Genomic DNA, 23,779 nt, shown 5'->3' on the forward strand with positions numbered 1-23,779 from the left:
GGATTTCAATATCCCCCTCCTGGCCCCATGAAATCGGGGAAAAGGGGATCTAATTTAAATCTCCCCCTCCTTGGAGGTCCTTCAGTTCAGTTCAGTTCAGTGCTGAGACCCCCGTCTGGGGCGAGAGGATCTACCTGTCCCTTGAGACTCCCTCTGCCACCCCCTCCTTTAGTGACCTGCCCAGTTTCTCCCCCCCCCAACCACCTTCTGGGGACCCAGGAGAGGGTCAGAGGGGAGACTCTCTCTCATCTAGCTCTGGCTTTGGGAGTCAGGGGCTCAGCTGGCCTGAGGAGGATCAGGAAGGCCAGGGGGAAACTCTGGGGCTCAAACCAAGTTGGACTTTTTTTATTCAAGGTGCCAAAAAAGGTTTCACGCACAGAACACAGTTGAGGAAAGGATGAAAAACAAAAAACCCAAACACAGTTCCAGCTATGCCCAAACCCCCCAGTTTCCATCTTTGCCAGCTTCCCCTCCTTCCATGGGAAAGAGCTTTTCTGCCCCGAGTGACCTTCCCTCCTTCTCCCTGTGTGGATCTGCCTTTTCCCCCTGACTGGATATCTATGTGGTGATCAGGAGATCCTCTTTCCCGAAGCTCTTTCCCTGCTTCTTCCTGGATCTGTTGCCTTCTCCCTCTGGGCAGCCCGAGGAGAGCCTCCCCCGAAGTTGCTCGGGGTTCAGGAGCCCCTCCTGCCCTTCCATCCTCTGCTCGCTGACTGGACACGGCTCCTTATTTTATGCGCCCCGAGAAAAGCCCTGAAGCCTCTTGAGGAGCCCTTCCGTGCCTGGCCTGCATCCCCCAGAGGCTCCTGTTTTCGGGGGGCGAAGAGGCTCCTCAGCGGAGGGAAACGGCCTCTGCTTTTTCTCCCCCAGAGGCAGGGAAGGGGATCTTCCCACACAAGCACACATGGGATGGAAAAGAGCTCTGAGGTGGCAGCCCCATCCAGAAGCGAAGGGGCCCATTGGCCAACAGGTTCAACCTCCATTCTTCCTCAGCCAGTGGTGGGATTCAAATTTTTTTACTATCGGTTCTGTGGGCGTAGCTTGGTGGGTGTGGCAGGGGAAGGAGACTGTAAAATCTCCAGTCAGAGGCTGCATTTGCCAGTTCTCTGAACTACTCAAAATTTCTGCTACCGGTTCTCCAGAACTGGTCAGAACCTGCTGAATCCCACCTCTGCCCTCAGCCCCTCCGTCATGCCGGGGCTCAGCCGAAGCCAGTCAGGATCCTGAGGGAAGGGCCCTTTAAGAGTCATCTCATCCATGGATAAGCCCCGCCCCCAATAGCAAGTGGTGGCTATTATTCAAATCTCACATCCAGGCCAATCAGAGCCTTGCCTTATGACATCAGAGGCTCCTCCTGATCTCATTGGCTGGAGTTCACCATGGCAACTCCAGCATCCTCAGGGAGATGCTCTTTTGTGTTCAGCTCTGGCCTCAGAAGGATAATGTAGTACTTGGGGATGAAGATGCATCCCAGCAGACCAGCACTGGAGGCCAGGATGGAGAAGACCTGCACAGCCACCATGTATTTCCCTTTGGTGCTCAGGTAGGTGGGCACAAAAGTCACCCAAACACTGCAGAAGACCAGCATGCTGAAGGTGATCAGTTTGGCTTCGTTGAAGGCCCCAGGCAAATTCCTGGTCAGGAAAGCAGGTGGTAGCCAGGAAGCCCATGTAGCTGAGGGTGACATAGAACAGGACAACGGCCCCTTTGTTGCATTGCAGGATGATCTCTCCAGGCTGGGAGTGGAGGTCAGAGTCAGGGAAGGGGGGAGAAACTCCCAGCCAGATGGAGCAGATGAGAATTTGGACAGCAGAACAAGAAAGCATGATGGAGTTGGACAAGCTCTCCCCCAACCATCTCTTTGCTCGGTTTCCTGTTTTTGTGGCCAGGAAAGCCAGCACCACCGTGATGGTTTTGGCCAAGAGAGAAGAAATGGCAACTGAGAAGATGGTGAAAACCATCTGTTGGAGAAGGCAGGTGGCTTTCCTTGGCTGACCAATGAAGAGAGAAGAAGACAAGAAGCAAAGCAGGAGGGAGACCAGGAGGATGTAAGAGAGGTCCCGGTTGTTGGCTTTGACAAGGGGAGTTCTCGGTATTGAATGAAGATGATTAAAACAAGGCCTGTGGTTAGGAACAAGAATAGGGTAAAAGAGACCAGGATGATGCCCAGAAGTTCTTCATAAGACAGGAAGGTTATAACTTTGGGGATACATTGGACTCTTTCTTTATTTGGGTACTTATCATCCAGACACTTGGTGCATTTTTCTGTATCTGAGAATGTGAAAAAGCAATATTTCTTTAATATTCTGTCCTTTTATCTTACAAGAAATACCTTCTTTGGATAACAGCTGATACCTCGGGCATTTCCCAAGAAGTATTTCTTAACAATTTCATTAAAAATAGCATAAGGATTTTTTTTTAAATGTAGCTAGGTATATGAAGTTGAGGGAAGTGCTAGGATGGTAATTATTTCTAGTGTAATGTGTATAATCTTCATAGGAATCTATTAGAAGTTATTAGAGGTTAACAATGAATCATATAATCTTTTTAGAGAAACATCCTGAGTCCTGCCACATGGCAGTTAATATAGTGGACTTGGAGGAAACCTACAGTATCTTGTAACACCTAGAAGCAACCTGGAATTAAGGAGAAACTTCCTATCAGTGAGAACAATTAACCAGTGGAACATTTGGCCTTCAGAGGTTTTGGGTGCTTCAACAATGGAGGTTTTTAAGAAGAGACTGGACAGTCACTTCTCTGAAATGGTATAAGGTCTCCTGCTTGGGACCTCCAAGCTCCCAATCAACTAATCTGATTTATTGATTTGATTGATCTACATAACTGGCAGACTATTTGTGTAATGAGTTCCTCCCATAACTCTCCACAGCACCACATTATGGACCAGGGACACCTTCTCAGGGATCCTCAAGAGGAGGCCAATAAACGGAATTATTGCAAGGTCTTTCAGAAGGTGGACCTAAAACAATTCACCAAGTTCCAAAGAACTCAGGTGTTCCTAGAAAGGTAAACTTAGCAGCACCTATCCGAACTAAAAAGCAGAAGAGATATTTCCTCTGCTGTTAGTAAAGCTTGCCCAGTCTGGCACCCCCTCCTCCCATCTCTTCCTAGCCCCTCCTTCAAAGCCTTTTTGATTTATTTTGTTTTAGATCAGAAATTGTGTAGGTTAAAAAAAAAAACCACAAGCGAGCTTCAATCTGTCTTTTCACTTGCTCTTTCATGAAAATGTCTTGGATGGATCCAGTTCCACAAAGCCTCCCATTTTCCTCAGTCTCACCCATCTTTCTGAGTGGAGCAAGTCCCCTCCGGACAAGGAACACAGTTGTAGCAGCAAACTGGCTCTCCTTCTTGAGCCCTCTTGACAAATCCAGGAGGACAACTTTCCAGACATCTGGACTGAGGCAGAGACTGAGCAGAAAAACAAGGAATGCCAAAGAAAATGTGTTAGGACTCTCCGTCCATGAAAATGGAAGTAAAAATAGATGGAGACAAGTAGCCTCTGGTCTTCACTGAAGTAAATAAGAATTCTTTGACTACTTTTAAATAGATGCAGGAGATAGAACAACTGGCAGATTTAGTTCCTCCCTTTTGCTTTTGGAATTCAACAATACAATAAAGTACTTTCTATTTAATAAAGTCTGGAGGGATGGAAGTTAAAAAAAGATTTAAGTATGATGATATAGTCATATTAAAACTGAGAATAAAGTTTACTGTAAAAGATTTAGGAAACTTTTATTCCATTATATTTTTTTAATATAGAATAAAAATGTGATGAAGAAAGAAATCTCTGACCAGTAAGATCTTGAAATATTTCATTGCAAAGCCGCTCCACTGAGGTCCCGTCTCTTGAAGAACTTCCATTAGAAGACACCAACTGGCATGGAAGGACAACCACCCTGGAGAGTCTAGGCTTGGCCCACTGGAAATGGGACCTCAGGCTTTGGAAAACAGAGAAAAAACACCAAAATGTCTCTCACCTTATTGAACCATAAAAGCTCATCTTGTTCAACAGAAAGTCTCCATCTTTCAAAATACGCCAGAATCTTCTCCACCATATCCTCCTTTGGGAGAACCAAGAAGTCATCAATGTATAGATCTGCTGTTATCTCTCCATTTTTGTCCAAGTACAGTTTAAAGTTGAAAATATTCCAAAATTCATTCTTCTCCAGAAAGGGATGAAATTAGAATGGGAACATCCAGGAAGTTGAAGAGGAGAAAACTTGGTTTCTTATCCCACATTGAGTCTTTCTTCTACACTTGTCTAATCTCCAAATATGTTTAATCAGGACACGAATACTGCCATTATCTTCCTAAGTGAATGAAAAAGTTTGAGAAAAATTTGTCAAGCATACACTGACAAAATATACCGAAAATATAATCGACATAATTGGTCAATTATAGGGAACATTCTAGAGCAAATGACAAATGAAATCAACAGAAAAAAAAGATAATTCATAAACTCTTTGAAAACAACAGGTTGATTTCCAGAAAGCATGGATCTATCCAGAAGAAAGTTGTCAGGCTAATCTTCTCCCTGGTTATCCTGATGGAAAACACATCCAGATGTGCTGATTCTGCTTGATTGTATTACATTAACAAAATTTTGCAAACCTGAAAGAACAAATCTCAGAAATGGTATAAGAAAATAATGGTATTTTCTCAGCCTGAAAAGTTAGTGAGAATCAGGGGTGGGATTCTACCGGTTTGCACCTATTCGCTAGAACCGGTTGTTAACATTCAAAGCAGTCCGGAGAACCAGTTGTTAGAAGAAATTCCTGGCCTCATCAGGGGTGGGATTCAAATGTCTTAACAACCGGTTCTTTGGGTGTGGCTTAATTTGGTGGTCATGTGACTGGGTGGGTGTGACTTGCTGGCTGGGCATAGCTTGGTGGTCATGTGAGTGAGTGGGCGTGGCCAACTCATTGTCACTCATGTCAAGAGGTGCCTCACCTGGCCCCTCCCCTCCCAACCATTCCTTGTCACCCAGCCTCAACTTATCTATAGTTCTGTAAAAATGTTCACCTTTTTTTTGACTTTATTATTTTCGTACTATAGATGTCCTTTCATGGACCACTGAAAGGAGGAAATGGCTGACATGCTTTGCCCAAGAGTGTGATAGGCAACAGGCTTTTAAGGGGTTGCCAGAAAGAAGGGGGGCCCCCTTCCGGTTTGCTAGCTTTCGGTGGCGGCAGGGATTTGCCACTGTGCGATCCCTGCTGCGTTCACCGCCAAGGTTCCCCCGATCCATTTGGATCTGGGGGACACAGCTGCCCTGTAGAGGCAGCGGAAGATAGGGGGATCCAGCAAGGGGTTTGGGGGTGCCGCAAACCCCCTCCCCAGCTGGCTAAACTCCCTTTTCCCGAGGCGGAGGAACGGCGGTCAGCAATGGCCGCCACGAAGAAAGCTGCAGCCAGGTAAGCAAGAGCAGGAGGGAGAGAGCTGAAAGAGAAGTGAAGGTTGCTTCTGGCTGGGACAAGACGGGAGAAGGTTATTTGGAACCTTGAAAGCTGTTAAGTGTCCGTTGTTCCTTGCGAGAGTTGCAGGCTGCGAATACCCTAAAGGGAAAAGGTTTTTTTTCTTTGTTCGACTCTCCTTCCTGGGGTGACACCGGAAAAAAAAAAGTCTTTTTGGCTGTGAGTGGGAAGGGAGAGTGAAAAAAAATCTGAGCAAAATTTAAAAATAAGGAGAAGATTGCCTAGAATTGCAAAGAGTTTAAAAACTTCCAAAAAATATACTTGAAAAGGATTTGTGATTACTTTGGCCCCAGAAGGAGAAGGTCAAGAAGAAGAAGGTATCTAAAAGAAACAGTCTGTTTGGATTGTTTGGTTATTTTGGAACCTTTGGAAATTATTTCTGATTGGATCATCTGGGTGGTTGGAAAAACTTTTTCTCTACACAATGGCATCATCTATGGATGAATTGGAACTTATATATCAAAAATTTGAAAGAGAAAAACAAGGAGGTGAAGATGGACTTGGCACTATTTTCCAATACTTAGAAATGGCGGTTTATATTTATGTGAAGCAGAATGAGGATGATGGGGATAAAGAAGAAGGAGAAGCCATCTTTGATGAGAAAAGGACTTTGATTGGAGAAGGGAAAAAGCGGAGGTCTTTAAGATCTGGAAAAACAGCCCAAAAAGAGAAGAATAAGGTGGAAAAGGGATATTATGTTAAGAAACAACAGAAAGGGGGAAAGCAGAATAAAAGGGAGGTGGGGAGACAAGGGGTTAAAGAGGACAAGGAGAAGAAGAAGCAAGGGAGAAAGGATGGTGGGGAGCAAGATATTAAGAAGCAAAAGTTTTTCAGAGATAATGGATAAGTCTTATTGTTAATGGGATTCTAGAAGGTACATAAGATTGCATTTTTATATCTGTATTTAGAAGTAATTATAGAAAATTAGAAATAATATGTAGTTTAAAATGTGATAAAATATTTAACATAAACAAGTGAAATTTTTGTTAAGAAAAAGGGAGTATTGTAATGAAATATGATCCAAGATTGTGATGTGGGGTGGTGGTGGTAATAATCGTGGAAAGCACAAGTGTTCCCACAAAGGCATGACATTCAATTGAAATGGATAAAATGTTTAAGATATAAATGATTGTCAATATTAATAATTAGAAAATGGTATATTAGCAAACCTTTTGTGAAATGAGATTTGAAGTAGAAGAAGGAGGAACATTTCAATGAAATATTGAGCTATAATATGTGATGTGGGGGGGGGGGGATAATTTTGAAAAATAGGGCTCTCATAAAAGCATGTGATTTAATTGAAAAGTAATGAGTTAAATATCTAAGATATGAATGAATATCAATATTAATGAATAGATTTGTATTATTTTTGATAATATAGTATAATTTTAGAATGTACCAGACAGAATCCCAATGTAGGTTATGTATTTTATATTAAGTACTATAAATATAAGAAAAAGACAAAGGCATCATACTCCATATAGTGTATAGGAGAAGTACTTCTTCTTTTTTTTTAAAGAAGAAAAATAAATGATTGGCTGGAATAGAACAGACAAAGAATAATAAATATTACGATATGAATTGAGAGGAGATAAAAAAATAAAAATGAAATAAAATTGAGAAAATTTAAAGGAGAGGAGAAGTTATATAGAAAATTGAAAATGTTAAGAAGATATGAAATGGTATGTAAAATGAATATGAAATTCAATTTGTGTCTGTACCAAGAGTTTTAACCCGGGACTAAGCAACTTTCAGAAAAGAGATTTTTTATACTTTTATGTTTTGTGTTTATGTGTATTTATGTATTGTTTGTCTTGAAAAATAAAACTTGTTTTTTAAAAAAAAAAAAAGAAAGAAGGGGGGGCAATATATTTTCCAGAAGGCAAACAAGAAGCAATGGATGGAAACTGAACAAAGAGAAACAAACTAAGACTAAGGAGAAACTTCCAGATGTGGGAATAAACTTTGACTTGAGTATTGGGTAATGATTAGTCTAAGACCTTATACATACATGTCTGCCTAAAGGTCACCGAGATAAAGCAAGGAAATTAAAAGGAAACACCAGAAACAAGCAGCTCAGACAACTGTAAACAATTCTGTGTACTATATCTAATTATTGTAATCCACAATGTGAATGCTTACTATGTACAAAATTCTCAATAAAAGGGAGCACTGGAATTTGCTCTAGGCTCCCATCTCGAGTACACACGCTTGTGTCTCATTCTTTCCATGGGAGACCACCACAAGTGGTGACCCCGACGTGATCCACTGCAGGTGGTACGTGTCCGGACCTCTGTGTTTCCTCGCCTGGAATAGGTAAAGTACGTACTTAACTATTGCTGGACAATAGGATTTTTTTCAGGGAACATGGGGGGAAAACTCTCTCAGCTACAGGAACGGCATGTTAGTGAGCTGCTGAAGTTAGTCAGGACAAACTTCTTTATCTTTAAACCCTCTGGGGGGGAGCAAATAGTTCTTTCAAAAGGTAATGTGAAAGAGCTGCTGCAAGAGAACTGGCGACAATGTCCCTGGTATTCAGAGAGAGGCTCTTTAAAGTTAGACACGTGGAGGAGAATTGGAACTATCCTTCATGAAGAGCCACGGGCAACAGCTGAAATTTTGATATATTGGAAGGTTGTTATGACTGCTTTAGAGACCCAGCAACAACCTCTTTTAAAAACTTTAGTAGAACCTCCTCCTTATAAAGGAGTTGTGTTGCACCCTCCTACCCCAAAACTGGAGTATGTTTCCTCACCCCCAACAGCGCCTACTCCAGTGGATGATAAAATCCAACCAAAAATGGGAAAAGTTCAAGCAATGATGCATCAGGCTTTCAATGAGGGGAAATTAGAGCCTGATGAGATTCCCCAGATGAATTTGTTTCCAGTCAATAGGCAAGTGGATGCTCAAGGCAATCTGCAGACTGAATGGGTTCTGATTCCTTTAGCAGTTCTTAGGGAAATTAAAAAAGCAGTTAAAGATTATGGTATTCAAAGTCCTTTTACAAAGGGGCTCCTGACAAGTTTGGCTACCTCACGCATGATTCCTAGTGACTGGAAAGATTTAATGAGAATGATATTGAGCTCTACTCAGTATGTGGTTTTTGATTCAGAATATCAAAGGGAAGCTGTCACTAGGGAAGGAATTGGGGGCTATATACGCCAGACCAAATCTATGGGGCAGGCTTGTTTGAATCCACTGCTGATCAAGCTGCTAATTTGCCTGATCACGTATTTCCAGTGGTTATGGCAGCTGTCCTTGGGCGTTGTCCCGCATCCAGGATGTGGGAACCCGCACGGTCTTTTCTCAAATTAAGCAAACAACATCTGAGCCTTATAACGATTTTGTGGAAAGGCTACAATTGGCTATTACCAGGCAAATCTCTAATGAGGAAGCTGCAAAAGAACTTTTGCTGAAATTGGCAGTTGAAAATGCAAACGCTGACTGCAAGTGTATCTTACAGCCTTTGGTGGCTAGAGGTGAGGTTACTCTGGCTGATCTGTTAAAGGCATGTGCAGTGGTGGGTTCTCAGGCTTACAACATGGAGACTTTGGCTATGGCATTACAAAAAGGGATGAAACCTACAGGGAATTGTTTTAATTGTGGGAAGCCTGGCCATTTTAAAGCCCAGTGCCATGCCCCTGGGGGGGGGGGAATGGCATTTAACAAAAATAAAAATAGGGACATCCGCCTGAAGTCAGTCTGTCCAAAATGCAAAAAAGGGTTTCATTGGGCAAATCAATGTCGCTCTGATCAGAACCAAAATCCGGGAAACTAAATTTGGGGCGTGCAGCTAGCCCCGCTCCCAAGGCTGTCACAAAAGCATCGCCTGCAATTACTGGGAGTGCAGGTTTGGGTTTAAAAATGTTGAACTCAATTGATGTGACTTTTCCTAATCAAGTGTACATTGAGGACACTCATTTGCATGGGCCACTGCCAGAAAAAACAGTGGGATTGGTACTTCCCAGGTCTTCTGCATCAGAAAAAGGTTTTTTTGTTATTCCAGGGGTTATTGATCAAGATTATAAAGGGGTTATTAAGGTACAATTATACACTGATACTCCTACATCATTAATGGCCGGTGACTCTATTGCCCAGTTATTATTGCTTCCATACATTCCTATGAATCCTTTAATTGGGATCCCACGAACTGGCAGTTTTGGGTCCACTGAAATGGCCAGTTCTCCAGTTGCTACAGAATTGCTAGCGCTGACAAAAAATTTGACTACAGACCAACCAAAAATGACAATTGAAATTCAAGAAAAATCATTTTCTGGCCTTATAGATTCCGGAGCAGATGTCTCTGTGATACGCCAAAAGGAATGGCCAAATGAATGGGCGCTTGAGGACTCTCTGGCTGTTTGTGGAGTGGGTGGTATGCAGTTTGCAAGAAGTAGTGTACATTGATTGAAGGCATTGCATAGAGAAACTGGTGAGACTGCAAGGATTCAATCTCTTGTGTTGCCCCTGCATATAAACTTGTGGGGTAGAGATTTGCTGTCACAATTTCGCACAAAAATTGTTATTGGATAATGGAAAAATTACAATTGTTAACCTCTCAGCCAGTCTGGATCGACCAATGGCCACTTCCAAAAGAAAAGCTTACAGCTTTACATCAATTGGTAGCTGAGCAGCTACAATCAGACGCTCAAACAAGCGCTCCTTCACATAAAAACAAAAACGGGGGAAGTGGATGGATATGGCTTGCCTTACATACAAAACATTCTTAATGTTACCTTGTACACTTTAAATTTTTTAAACATGACAGGATCTCCAGCTGCTACGGCAGCCAGTAGGCATTTTGCTTCCTCCCCTTCTGCAGGTACGCCAAGACCGAAAGTTCGATATAGGACACTACCAGATCCAACGTGGAGAGGACCTGTCCCGCTGATAACTTGGGGCCGAGGATACGCTGCTGTTGAAGATGAGGGGACAGTTGTTTGGGTTCCTGCTTGCTGTGTGCGTCCTTATCATCAGCCAAAGGGGCAAGGGGATGGATTTGGGGGAATGGAAAAGAAACACGTTGATCCAGGACATGGGGAAGCTAGCAAACCTTCATAATAAAACTGATTGTTGGATATGTATGCACATGCCAACTCACAAAACATCAGGGTATCCAATGGTTGCAGTACCTCTGGCCAAAGGTGACTGGTATAAGGGACAATGCTATGGTTGTTCAGGGATGTGGTCTAACAGTTGGACCACAAGTAACATAAATACCTTGCACCTTGGAAGCCGAATCCAAGAGGTGGCGGGTATCTGCTGGACCCACAATGAGAGAGTAGAAAATATGACTTACTTAAACATATCCGTTTTGCAACAAAACAATTGTTATTAGCAATGGAAGTCGGGTTTATTCGAATGACATGAAAACTAAAAATCTCACTTACTTTGTACATAACATTTCTCAATATGATATCACATCTTTGATCAATGAAAATAGGTGTCCATATATTCCTGCCACATGTTGTCCCACCACGAGAGAAAACCAGTTGTACAAATGTGCGAATGGGAAATACGCACCAACGTCCACTTATTTGGCTATGTTAATGGAATCCTTTGCACAATTAATCTATGCTGAACCAAATACGGTTGGTCATCTCCTGGGAGCAAATCTATGGTTGCTGTGTGGACGGATGGCCTACGATCGCATGCCAGCACGATGGAAAGGGGTCTGCACCTTTGGGAAAGTAATCCCATCTCATTTCATTCAAAAATCTTTGGGGACTGCTCATATCCGCAATGCGCGTTCCGCAACGGAAGTAAACTCTGTTTTGACTCATGACTACTGGACACAGATATCAAGGGGAGTTATTCCTCCTTTAGGAGTCATGATGAACTATAGAGATTTACATAGTTTAAACAATTGGACAGTTACTATGTTTAAAGACACCATTAAAACGCTAAAGCTGCTTGAAGAAGAGCAAGGAAAAATCCTTGACTTTGTCCTGCAAACCAGATATGCGGTGGACACTATTTTGGCTGCGCAAGGGGGAGTTTGCACGGTGATTCATACGCATTGTTGCATGTATATCTCTGATTATTCTCCAAACATTACAGCTACTATACAGCATATGGAACAAACCCTGAATGAGAATCCATTACAATCGGAGGACGAGGGACTGGACGTGTGGTCTGCACTTTGGTCCTGGTTGCCAGATGGTTCATGGATTCGTCACCTAATTGTTGGAGTGATATTGCTTTTTATACTTTCTCTTTGTGTATGCTGTTGTATCCAATGTCTCCCTGGACTTTTAGGAATGTGTCGGGTAAAGCCTACGGAAGGAGAACTGTTGTTGCAGATGGCGAAAAGCTACCGAGGCATCCGCGATCATCAAAAAACTAAAACAGGGGAGATGTGGGAATAAACTTTGACTTGAGTATTGGGTAATGATTAGTCTAAGACCTTATACATACATGTCTGCCTAAAGGTCACCGAGATAAAGCAAGGAAATTAAAAGGAAACACCAGAAACAATTAAGCAGCTCAGACAACTGTAAACAATTCTGTGTACTATATCTAATTATTGTAATCCACAATGTGAATGCTTACTATGTACAAAATTCTCAATAAAAGGGAGCACTGGAATTTGCTCTAGGCTCCCATCTCAAGTACACACGCTTGTGTCTCATTCTTTCCATGGGAGACCACCACACCAGACAGTGAGAACAATTAACCAGTGGAACTGCCTGTCTTCAGAAGTTCTGGGTGCTCCAACACTGGAGAAATTTAACAAGAGACTGGACAGCCATTTCTCTGAAATGGTATAGGGCTCCCCCCAAGGTCTCTTCTAAGTGTTATTCTGTTATCTGACACCTTTCCCAGGACCTCTACTCAAAGTTTGGCACCCTCAGAATTTTCCTGCCTGAGCAAGGGGTTGGACTAGAAGACCTCCAAAGTCCCTTTCAACTCTGTTAAACACACCTGTATGTATGCCCTGGACTATAGACATTGAATCCATGCAAACCCTAAAAAATACCTGGGCAAAAGAAAGGCAGTAAAATCACTCTAGGTGTAGGGACAGTGTAAAATATTAATATATGATAAATAATGGAACAATTAAAAATAATAGCACAGAGTTTTATCTCTCCCTCTCTTCCCCTTTCTTGCTTTCTTTCTCTTCCTTACTCTTTCTTTCTTTCTTTCTTTCTTTCTTTCTTTCTTTTTTTCTTTCTTTCTTTCTTTCTTTCTTCTCTTTCTCTTTCTCTTTCTCTTTCTCTTTTTTCTCTCCCTTCCTCTTTCTTTCTCTCCCTTCCTCTTTCTTTCTCTCCCTTCCTCTTTCTTTCATGCTTTTTCTTTCTTTCTCTCAGCTGCTCTATGGCCAGCCACACAGATGAAGCAATAATCACAGAATCCAAAGAAATATCAGTGTTTTATTCCATCACAGGTGGTAGCAAGAAGCACCGAGCATCTGTAAATAAAGTTAGTGCTGAGCGTTCACCAATCCCAGCATTTATCCCACCCAGTAATCACCTTCCCCCATCCAGCAGCCCCTCCCCACAGTTAGCCAGCATCCCGTTCCCACACCACAATTCGCCCCTCACCAAGCTGTGCTACGTTAAGTGAACCCCTGACACCTCCACCAGGTTAACCTGCTTTCAGGCGTCCCTATCAGCTCAACGGTTTCCGGCCAGCTCGGTTCCCTCATGCTGCTTCAATCACCAGGGCTTGTTGTATTGTTAGCGCCCGCCGCTGTTGTGGGGGGAAAACGGATCCGAAGCTCCATTGCTGAGCTGATGTCTTAACTGGCTTGGAGAGTTTGTGGCGGGCTTTCTTTCTTTTTCACTTTCTTTCTCTTTCTTTCTTTCTTTCCCTCCCTTCCTTTCTTTCTTGCTCTTTCTTCCTTTCTTTTCTTTTCGTCTCTCTCTCACACACACACACACACCTGGGATGAACTGAATGGTCTGGCGAGCTCCAGTCATCAGTGAGCGGCGGGAAAAGGAAGAATGGCAGGGTGAGGGTGGCGTGCAGCTGCAGTCCTCCCAAAAGCAAAGCACCTCTGTGCAACGGGGACAGCAGGGCCTTCAGCACCCCCCCCAGGCCGCAACCCTCCCAAAACACCTCCAAAACTACCTGGAACCATAATAACCGGTTCTATAGAACCAGACAGAACCAGTAGAATCCCACCCCTGGAAGTCTCCCATCCTAAAACATATCCTGATCTCTTTCTGAGTATACCATGGTGGGTCTGTCACCATTCTTGGGAAGGGGACATATTGTGTGGGTGTGTTTGCTGTGTATCTAGACAATGCACATGTTTTAAGGAAACCTTTGAAAGTGAGCTCAGTCTGCTCCTAAACTGTGAGCCCTATCTGACCATCACAACACCCGAAGGACATCCAGATATACACAAAGCCTTGTTTTTCTATGCTTCAAGCATGGACAACTATCTTGTCATCGGTCTGCTCATATTTTATCTTTTTGGAATGTGCAGTAAGTTGAACACATACTAAATCTCTCACATAGTCATTTTGCCATTCTTGGCCCTTCTGCTTTTTTCTATCAGCTGCCTGTTGTCTTTCCGCCTTATTCCTTGGATGGCTCCAAAGACCACAAAGCTAGAACGAAAATCCATCACTTGTTTGTGCCAAGAACAATCCAAGTTCATTTGCCCAATTTTCATGGTCCAACTCTGCCCTTTTCATCCCAGTTTCACAGTGGGCAACACCCATTCAGCAAAGAGTCGCAATGGTGTAGCCACTGGATGCAGATATTTGCTTGTTATGATCCAAGAGTGTTGCATTGGTCCAGTGTGAGTGAGCAAAGAGATGGGATTCCCCTGCTTCCTCAATAAAATATTGAAAGGAATACTTTTACTCCTCATCTGCATGATTGGCCTTCAGTGGACATGATTGTCTTCTCCGTTGCTTTGCGTCAGTTTGAGAAAACCGAATTGGGGTCACTTTGGGTCTCAGGGGAGGCAGGGAGCTCTCGCCCCACATTTTCAGAGGTCTAGAAAGTCAAGATGGAGATGTCTCTCTCTGTCCACATTTAGTACCAGGAGCAAAGAGGGCTCCGATTTTGCTAAGATGGGAGGTCAGGATGTGCACCAAGTCTTGTTAGTGGTTCACCCCACAGGAGAGGTAATCCTCGACCTATAACCACAATGGAGCCCAAAATGTCAGTTGTAAAGGGAGGCATTTGTCCAGTGAGTTTTGCCCTCTTTAATGGCCTTTCTTGCCACAGTTGTTAAGTGAATCGCTGCAGTTGATAAGTGTGCTGACCCAAACCTGGTTCCAAGAGAGCAAACACAAGGCAAAGGTACCAGCACAACCTTTTCCTGTTTCATTTACAGATCCTGTTTCTTCACAGATAAAAGGCTGCTTCCAACTAATCAGCTCCAACAAGAAAGAGCCTTGCCAAATTTTTGCAAGGCTGCCAAGAACAACAGATAAAGCTCCTAAACAATAAATCAAAGAGTCTCCAAACACCAACTCAGATATTCTAACGTCCGCCAGGCTCAAGTGTAAAACTTCTTTGCCTTCTGCAAAGACTGCAGTTTCTCAACTGGCTTTTATTTTCTTGGGGAGGGGCGGTTACCTTGCAGCCTTACTCTGGAGTCACCCATGCTGCTGCTCTTTCCTTCAAGCAGCCCTGCATGCACACGCGCTGGGCATGGGCTCCTCGGAGTCCCCTGCATCACTGCTGCCAGCCTCCACAATCTCCAAAGGCAGCACTCCACTCCCTGGTAGTCCTGGCCCCAGCCCTGCATCCCACACAGGCCCCTCATCTGAGTCCTCACTCTCCAAGGCCTCAGACGTCTGCATCTGCTGCTGGTAAACCAGAACAATAAGTTAGTCGCCTGGTGTGAGGTGAGCCTGGCTTCCCCATGGACTTTGCTGGCCAGAAGTTCTCCAAGGACGATCCCATGACCTTGGGACACAGCAACGGTCCTGAGTGTGAATCAGTGGACAAGTATCTGGATGTGGATCACTGGATCACGGGGAACTTCCAAGGTCGTAACTCTGCAAAATGGTCGTAAGTTACTTTTTTCAGGAACCTTTCCTAGCAGAGTTTGCTCCCATGGGGACAAGAAGGGCTGATGCAAATGGAGACCTGTTTCTGCCTGCCAGGATCATACACCCCCCCCCCAAAAGACCCCCCTTTTCCATTTCCCCAAATGGGAGCTCTGCTTTCTTAGAAGAGATTCAAGGGGTGCAAACTTCTCCTTGATACCTTCCCTTCCAATCCCCCTCCCCTGCCAAGCTCCTCCTTATCATAAAGAAGGTTTGGGGGTCCTGGGCCTTCCAGGTGTGGTTGGATAAAAAGCTTTTCCCCTTTTCCCACTGGGGCACTTGTGGGGAGCAGAGCCTGCAGGAGACAGGGGTGGAAGGAGGACACCCCTAAGCAGCCCAGCTAGGGTGCTTAATAATGACCATTCTGCTGTACAATTTGTGGTAGCTCTCTGGCTGTGAGAATAGAATAGAATAGAATAGAATAGAATAGAATAGAATAGAATAGAATAGAATAGAATAGAATAGAATAGAATAGAATAGAATAGAATAATAGAATAGAATATTGGTAAGTGTGATTGGACACACAAGAAATTTGTCTTGGTGTAAATACTCTCAGTATACATAAAAGAAAAGATACATTCATCAGGAGTCGAGAATCATAAGGTACAACACTTAATGATAGTCATAGGGTACAATAAGCTATCAATCATACTGGGAAACAGTCAATATAAATCGTAAGTATACAAGCGACAGTTGCAGCCATACAGCCACAAGTGGGAGGGGATGGGTGGTAAGGCAGCACTTCACCCCCTGATGGTCCTGGCCCCAGCCCTGCATCCCACACAGGCCCTTCATCCAAGTCCTGCCGGTGAATCACAACAATAAGTTAGTCGCCTGGTGTGAGGTGAGCCTGGCTTCCCCATGGACTTTGCTGGCCAGAAGGTCTCCGAGGACGATCCCATGATCTTGGGACACAGCAACAGTCCTGAGTGTGAATCAGTGGCCATGTCAGACTGTGCTCCTTCTAAATCCCAAGAAAGAAATACTCAGACTCCATGGTGTAGAGCAGAATTATTCTTTTACTGGAAATTGAATGGTAGCAACAGAATCAATTCCGAAACTGAGATATTGGCGGGTAAATGCATATACAAAGGGATAGAATTGCTCCCCCTCCAAAGATCAAATGATTCTTCCAATTAAAACTTCTGAATAGGATCATGTGGTCATCTCCAGGTGATGATGAGGCTACTGTCAGTGACCTTGACATATTTTGATAAAAGTTCGCAGCTGCGCAGAGAAAGGACAGAGGCTAGCGAAGAAATGGAAAGTTAAAACAAAGAATCCCCCTCCCTTTCTTAACCCAGCAAAGGAATGCAAACACCTCCTGCCTTCTTCCCCTCCAAGATTCCCCCTCCCACCGTTTCATGCCAGCCGAAAGAGAGAAAAGAGCATAGCAACAAATAAGCAATAGTTAGGGGTGAAGATATCTTGATAGTTAGGTGAAGATATCTTGAGGCTGACATTCGGACCCCCTAGAAGAAGGACATTAGTCCCTGTAAGAAAAAAACAATCATATATTAACATTGGCATACATTTCTATGGTTTATCAGGATATTTGGCATAAAATTCCTTAAGCAGTTCAGGGGCCTAATGTCTTTCTCATTAACCCATTCAGCATAGGATGGAGGAAAATGTTTCCACGCTACAAGATATTGGACACGACCCCTCCATTTCCTAGAGTCTAGAATTTCTTTAATCTCGAAATGTTGTTCCCCCTCGATCAACAGAGTGCAGGGGGATCAGACTGGAGTCGGTCTCAAGGTACTGGTATGTTCTGGTTTCAACAAACTGCGTGGAAAACTGGATGAATACGTGAAGAGTCTTTGGTAAAGTCAGTTGAACAGTCACGGATTTACAATCCTCTCAATGGGAAAAGGTCCCACATTCTTAGGACCCAACTTCTTCGATTTCTGGGTTCACCTGAAGATATCATTGGTTCCTCATTATCACCCGTTCCCGGCTGACCACCCTATTGAAGGGTGGAGGAGTTTGAAGGTTCAAGCCGATCTTGCAAATCAAATGCATTCATCTCCTCCTCATCGTTAGAACTTGCTGATTCATATAAGTCCTCCTCACTGGAGCTGTCATTCAAAAAACCTGTAGCAGATGCCGGAATCACAACATACATACATACATATATATATATATATATATATATATATATATATATATATATATATATATATATATATATATATAATTTTTATTGGGTTTGTCTTTTTTGGAGGAAGAAGGGGGAGTGGAGTAGAGAAACTTTGTAACTTTGTAACACTGCCAACTAGAGGCTTGAAGATAGTTTATTTGAAGTTGTGAGAACTCTGAGAAACTTTTTCCCAAGGACACGGAGTTGATAAGATAGAGGAAGAAATCTGAAAAATATTTTCACAGGTGTCTCTTGGGGTTTCTACAATCAACTGAATATTTGAAGTCTGGCTTCAAGCTTGCCATAATAAGAGCCTTGGACGTTTAAATAAAATGCAGTGTGTTTTTGCTTCACTGGTTGCTAGCTTTTACCCTCCTCCTCAACCCCACAGCATTTTGTAATAATCTTACATTTTCGCTCATCATTATTATTATTATTTTTCATTTATTTTTTTCTAAAGGGAAAGCCTCAGAATATTTTTTCCTTTCTCTTTTTTTTCTTTTCCTTGAGGGGATTCTTGTTTTTTATATATATATATATATATATATATATATATATATATATATATATATATATATATATATATATATATATATATATACACACACACACATACATACATACATACATACATACATATATTTTTTCCTTTTATGGTTATGTTTTATTGTTTGGAGACCTTGCAATTGGATTAGGGTGTGAAGAACCTGAAGAATTTTTCTCTTTTTCCTTTATTATTATTATTATTTAATATTATTGGGTTTTACTCTTTTTTTTTTTTTTTGTTTGACTATCGTAACTGAGGATTAAGGTTTAGAAGAACCTGAAGAAATCTCTCTCTTTTTTTTTTTGGAAACCTTTTTCTTTTTGAATTTTGGGCCTTTTATTTTTTACTGGCTATTCTTTTTTTTTTTTTTTTTTACGTTTTTCCTTTCCCTAATTGGATTACAAGTACCACTCTGCCAACTGGATTAAAGAGTGGGAAGATTCTGAGCTATTCAAATGAGTAAGAAAATTCTACCTTCTGGCACCTCAACTTCTGCGCCTGCCTCACCATCAACTGGAGGACGACTTTCAACAATGGCGAAGCAAGATAAAGCACAAACAGATTTAACGACGGTTATACAAGGAATTCAAGAGCTCAAAATGAGTACGGGAAGCATTGAACAAAAAATTGAAAGCATCCAACAAATGATGGTGAAATATGATGAGAGACTACAAAGAATGGAAGAGAAGGATAACCAAAGAGATGAGAAATTGCAAAAAATGGAAGAGAAAGACAACCAAAGAGACGAAAAATTGGAAATATTGATGACAGAGTGACCACGCTTGAACAAAGTAAGAATGAGATGTTGAAGTTGGAGATGGACAGATCAGAATATTATCTCAGATTTCAAAATATAGAGGAAGAAAAAGGACAAGATCTTGCTGCAGTAATGATAGAAATCTTGGCTGAAGCTCTGGGAATAACAGATGAAAAGATGATGGATGGAATAGATGAGATATATCGAGTTTTTACAAGATATGCGTCGAGGAATAAGTTACCAAGAGAAGTTCATATCAGATTTACTAAAAATCTATTAAAACACAGATATTACAAGTGGCAAGAGAGAAGACATTGAAATATAAAGATAAAGAGATTTTGGTTTTAAAACAAGTTCCCAGAAAAGTTAGAGAGATGAGAAGAGAATATCGATTTCTGACTAAAATATTACTGGAAAAGGAGGTGAACTACAGATGGTTGATTCCAGAAGGATTAACGGTTACATGGAAAGACCAGAGATACAGAATTGACTCAACTGACGAAGCAGAAGCGTTTTACAATGAATTTCTTAAAAGAAGAGAAACAGAGATAGAAAAAGAGATTACTCCAACCGAATTTCAAGAAATGGGAAAAGAAGAAGGTGCAGTAGGTGGACAAGCGGAGACTAAAGAACAACGTGAAGTAAGATCAACGAGAGCGGTTAGACCTAAATATAAATCATAATCATGGAGGAAAAAAATTGATTTCTTTGAATATAAATGGACTGAATTCAGCTACTAAAAGAAGGAAAATCTTTCATAAAATAGAGAAATTAAAATTTGACATAATCTGTTTACAAGAAGTACATATTAAAGAACAACATCAACAATTATTGGTTCGACCGAAGATAGGGAAAATGTTTACTTCTTTGACATATTGTAAGAAAAGAGGCATGGTTTTGTATATTAAAGAAACCATTCCAGCAAAACTGATCTATAAGGATGAAGAAGGAAGAGTACTAATGGTTGAAATAGTGGATAATAATACAAAAATACTCTTGGTTGCAATCTATGCCCCGAATGATAAACAAAATGGATTTTATAAAAAATTACATATGAAAATAATTGAATTGGACTATGCTAATTTATAATGGGAGATTTTAATGGAATTGTAGACAATGAACTGGACTATTCAGCAAAAACAATACGACAAAATAGGAGGACCCTCCCTAAATCTTTTTTCGAAATGATAGAGGAACTAAATTTAAAAGATATATGGAGGGAAAGAAATACTAAGACCCAACAATACACTTTTTATTCGAATAGACACTCATCATGGTCCAGAATAGATATGTTTTGGACGTCAACAGAATTATTATCTAATATTCAAGAAATAAACATCGAAACAAGTACATAGGCAGACCATAATCCATTGACAATTAAATGGAAAGGACAAAAAAGAAGATCTAGATGGACATTAAATAATACTATTTTAAAGGAAAAAGATTTTATACAATGGATAGAAAAAGAACTGGCCTTCTTCTTTAATGAAAACAGAAAAGAAGATACTTCAATGCAGAATGTCTGGGACACAATGAAGGCTTATGCAAGAGGATTGATAATGGATTATACAAAGAAAAAGAATATTAGAAAGAGGCAAATGATTAAAAATTTAGAAGAGGATTATAAAAAATTGGAAAAAGAATTACAGAGAACACAGCAGAAAAAAGATATTAAATTCAAAATGGACATAATTAAACATAAAATGGACCAAACAGAGAAAGAAGAATTAAGCAAAAAATTAGAAGTGCTAAACAGAACTACTTTGAAGATGCAAATAGGCCAGGTAGATGGTTAGCATATAAATTGAGAAAAGAGAAAGAATCCAAGAAAATACTACAATTAATGGATGAACAAGGCCAAGTCTGTTATGGTAATAAGGAGAAAAAGAGAATTATTCGAGACTTTTATGCACAATTATATAAGCAGGAGGATCTTGATGAGGGAAAATCAAACAGTACCTACAAAATGCCAACCTACCCAAGATACTGGACGAAACTGGGAAAATGTTAGAAAATCCTATAACAATGATGGAATTAACTGAAGCACTTAATAGGCAGAATAACGGGAAAGCACCAGGACCAGATGGCTTTCCGGCAGAATTTACAAAACACTACAAGAATCGTTGAGTATCTCATTGTTAGAAATTATGAATGAAGTTATGATAAACAAGAAAATGCCTAAAACATGGTCAGAAGCTTATATTACGCTCATCCCAAAAGAAGGGGCTGACCCACTACAAATTAAGAACTATAGACCCATTTCTTTATTAAATGCAGATTATAAAATCTTTGCTTCAATTTTGGCAGAAAGGCTTAAAAATACTTAAATAATTTTATTCATCCTGATCAAAATGGATTTTTACCAAAGAGACAAATTAAAGACAACATGAGAGTAATTCTGGATACTTTGGAATACTATGAGGTACATCCTGAAAAACAAATGGCTTTGATATTCTTAGATGCCCAAAAGCATTTGATAACGTGAATTGGAAATTTATGTTATTATTACTGGAACAGATGGGTTTTGCTAGAAAATTTATTCAAGCAATAGAAACTATATATTATAAGCAGACAGCCAAAGTGATGATAGACGGAGAATTTACAGATTCTATTAATATTAAAAAGGCACAAGACAAGGATGTCCATTATCCCCTCTGCTATTTGTATTGACTTTGGAAGTGCTAAACAGAAATATTAGAGAGGAAACAAGCATAAAAGGAATGAAAGTTAAAAGGAGGAATTTAAGTTGCAAGCCTTTGCAGGCGACTTGGTCTTTATTTTGGAAGACCCTTTAGAGACAGCTTTAAAATTACTGGAAAAGATAGAGACATATGGTGAGATGGCTGGCTTGAAAATAAATAAAGAGAAAACAAAGATTTTGACAAAAAACATGTTATTGAGACAAAGAGAAGAGTTGGCAGACCTATTGAAAATTCAAGTTACGAATAAAGTTAAATACTTGGGGATAATTTTGACTTCAAGATGTATTACATTGAAAGAGAATAACTATATCAAACTTAAACAGCAGATAGCATCCGACTTGAAAAAGTGGGAAAATCTACAATTGTCTTTGATAGGTAGAATTTCAACAATTAAAATGAATATTCTACCTAGAATTTTATATTTGTTTCAAACAATACCAATCAAGCTAAGTAAGGACTATTTTGAAGAATTAAATAAAATTGTGTTGAAATACATATGGCAAGGTAAGAAAACGAGAATAAAATTAAAACTTTTACAGGATGCTAGAATTAGAGGAGGATTTGGCCTTCCTAACTGGGAGTTGTATTATCAAGCTGCAAACTTAATGTGGGCTAAAGAATGGATAACATTAAGAAAGACTAGATTATTGACATTGGAAGGACATGACTTATTGTTGGGTTGGCACGCTTTTTGTGGTATAAAGGAACTAAATCGCAGGGCTATTTTAGAAGGCACTATATACGGGAATCGTTATGGTTGAATTGGGAGAAAATTAAGAAACAATGTTATTTGAAAATACCAGTTTGGTTATCAACTATCGAAGCTTTTTCCTATCCTATAGTTTATAAGAAGGAACAAACAGTTAGATATGGGAAATATTGGATGAAAAGGGTGAACTTAAAACGATGCAAAAGTTAGAAGAACAAGATATAAAGATGAGTTGGTTTTCATATGCGCAAACACTCAAGGTATCTTAAAGATTCTAAAACAGAAGGATTTTATGATAAATTGACTGACTTAGATAGGATTTTGACAGGTTCTGATGAAAAGGTGATTAAAAAACTATATAGTCATTTGTTGGAAATTAAACTAGAGGAAGAACAAGTCAAAGAAACAATGATTGCTTGGGGAAAAACTTTGGATATGGGATTGATTTGGAGAAATGGCAAAAATTGTGGTCTCAAAATGATAAAATGACAATGTCAGTAGCATATAAAGAAAACTTGTATAAGATGTTTTACAGGTGGCATTTTCCCCCGACAAGAATAGCAAGAATGTTCAAGAACAAATCTGAAAAATGCTGGAAATGTCATCAGACTCCTGGCTCATATTACCACATGTGGTGGACTTGTGAGGATGCAAAAAAATATTGGACTAAAATTCGCATGTGGTTGGAAAAAATGACAAAGGAACATATAGATTTGAAACCAGAGATTTTTTTATTGGGAATATTACCTGATACATTTAATAAAAATTTAAAGTACCTGATTGTAAATGTATTAACAGCGGCTAGGATTGTATTTGCTAAAAATTGGAAAAGTGAGAAAATACCATTAGAGGAAGAAATCATTAAGAAAATATTGAACTGTGCTGAAATGAGTAGATTGACATTTGAAATTAGAGAGCAAGAAGATAAACAATTTTATGAAATTTGGGATCTTTTTTACCAATGGTTAGATAATGCAATATAATAATAGAATACTTAGAAACTTAGGAAATAATGAATATATATATTTCTTTTTTTTCTTTTTTTTTTCTTGGCTTTGATAACATTTTTTTAGAATATTTCACTACGATAGACCTGGTATGATTTTATGATTCGTAATAAGATAAGCTAAATAAATTATAGTCATCTCGTTTAAGTATGAATTACTAAAATCAGTTAAATGATTGTTTAATAACAATATTAGGATATACAATTGTTGATTGATAATATGAGTTACTATGTAATATAACTACTATGATGGTTATGAAATAGATGCACAAAAAGGAGTGATAAACCAACCGATGCACTGTCTGTAAATATATGAAGAATAATGATGTTTTTATGTCATGTCTTATGTTGTTTGTGTTTTTGTTTGTTGTTAAAATCAATAAAAAAAACCTTTAAAAAAAATAAGA

At 40.3% G+C, this 23,779-nt stretch overlaps 1 long non-coding RNA gene across 1 annotated transcript in view; it reads right to left on the bottom strand.

The window, feature by feature from the left end:
* Positions 1–1,890: 1,890 nt before the first annotated feature.
* LOC148130775 (uncharacterized) overlaps positions 1,891–23,779 on the bottom strand; it is a 33,985-nt gene continuing 12,096 nt past the window's right edge. Inside the window, exon 3 of the long non-coding RNA XR_015749623.1 lies at positions 1,891–2,271. This is a non-coding gene — a long non-coding RNA (uncharacterized LOC148130775). The remainder of the gene's footprint in view (positions 2,272–23,779) is intronic.

Source organism: Notechis scutatus, chromosome 4, assembly GCF_049901735.1.
Source record: "Notechis scutatus isolate UNSWTSFEM ecotype Mainland chromosome 4, rNotScu1.2, whole genome shotgun sequence".
Classification (NCBI taxonomy): domain Eukaryota; kingdom Metazoa; phylum Chordata; class Lepidosauria; order Squamata; family Elapidae; genus Notechis; species Notechis scutatus.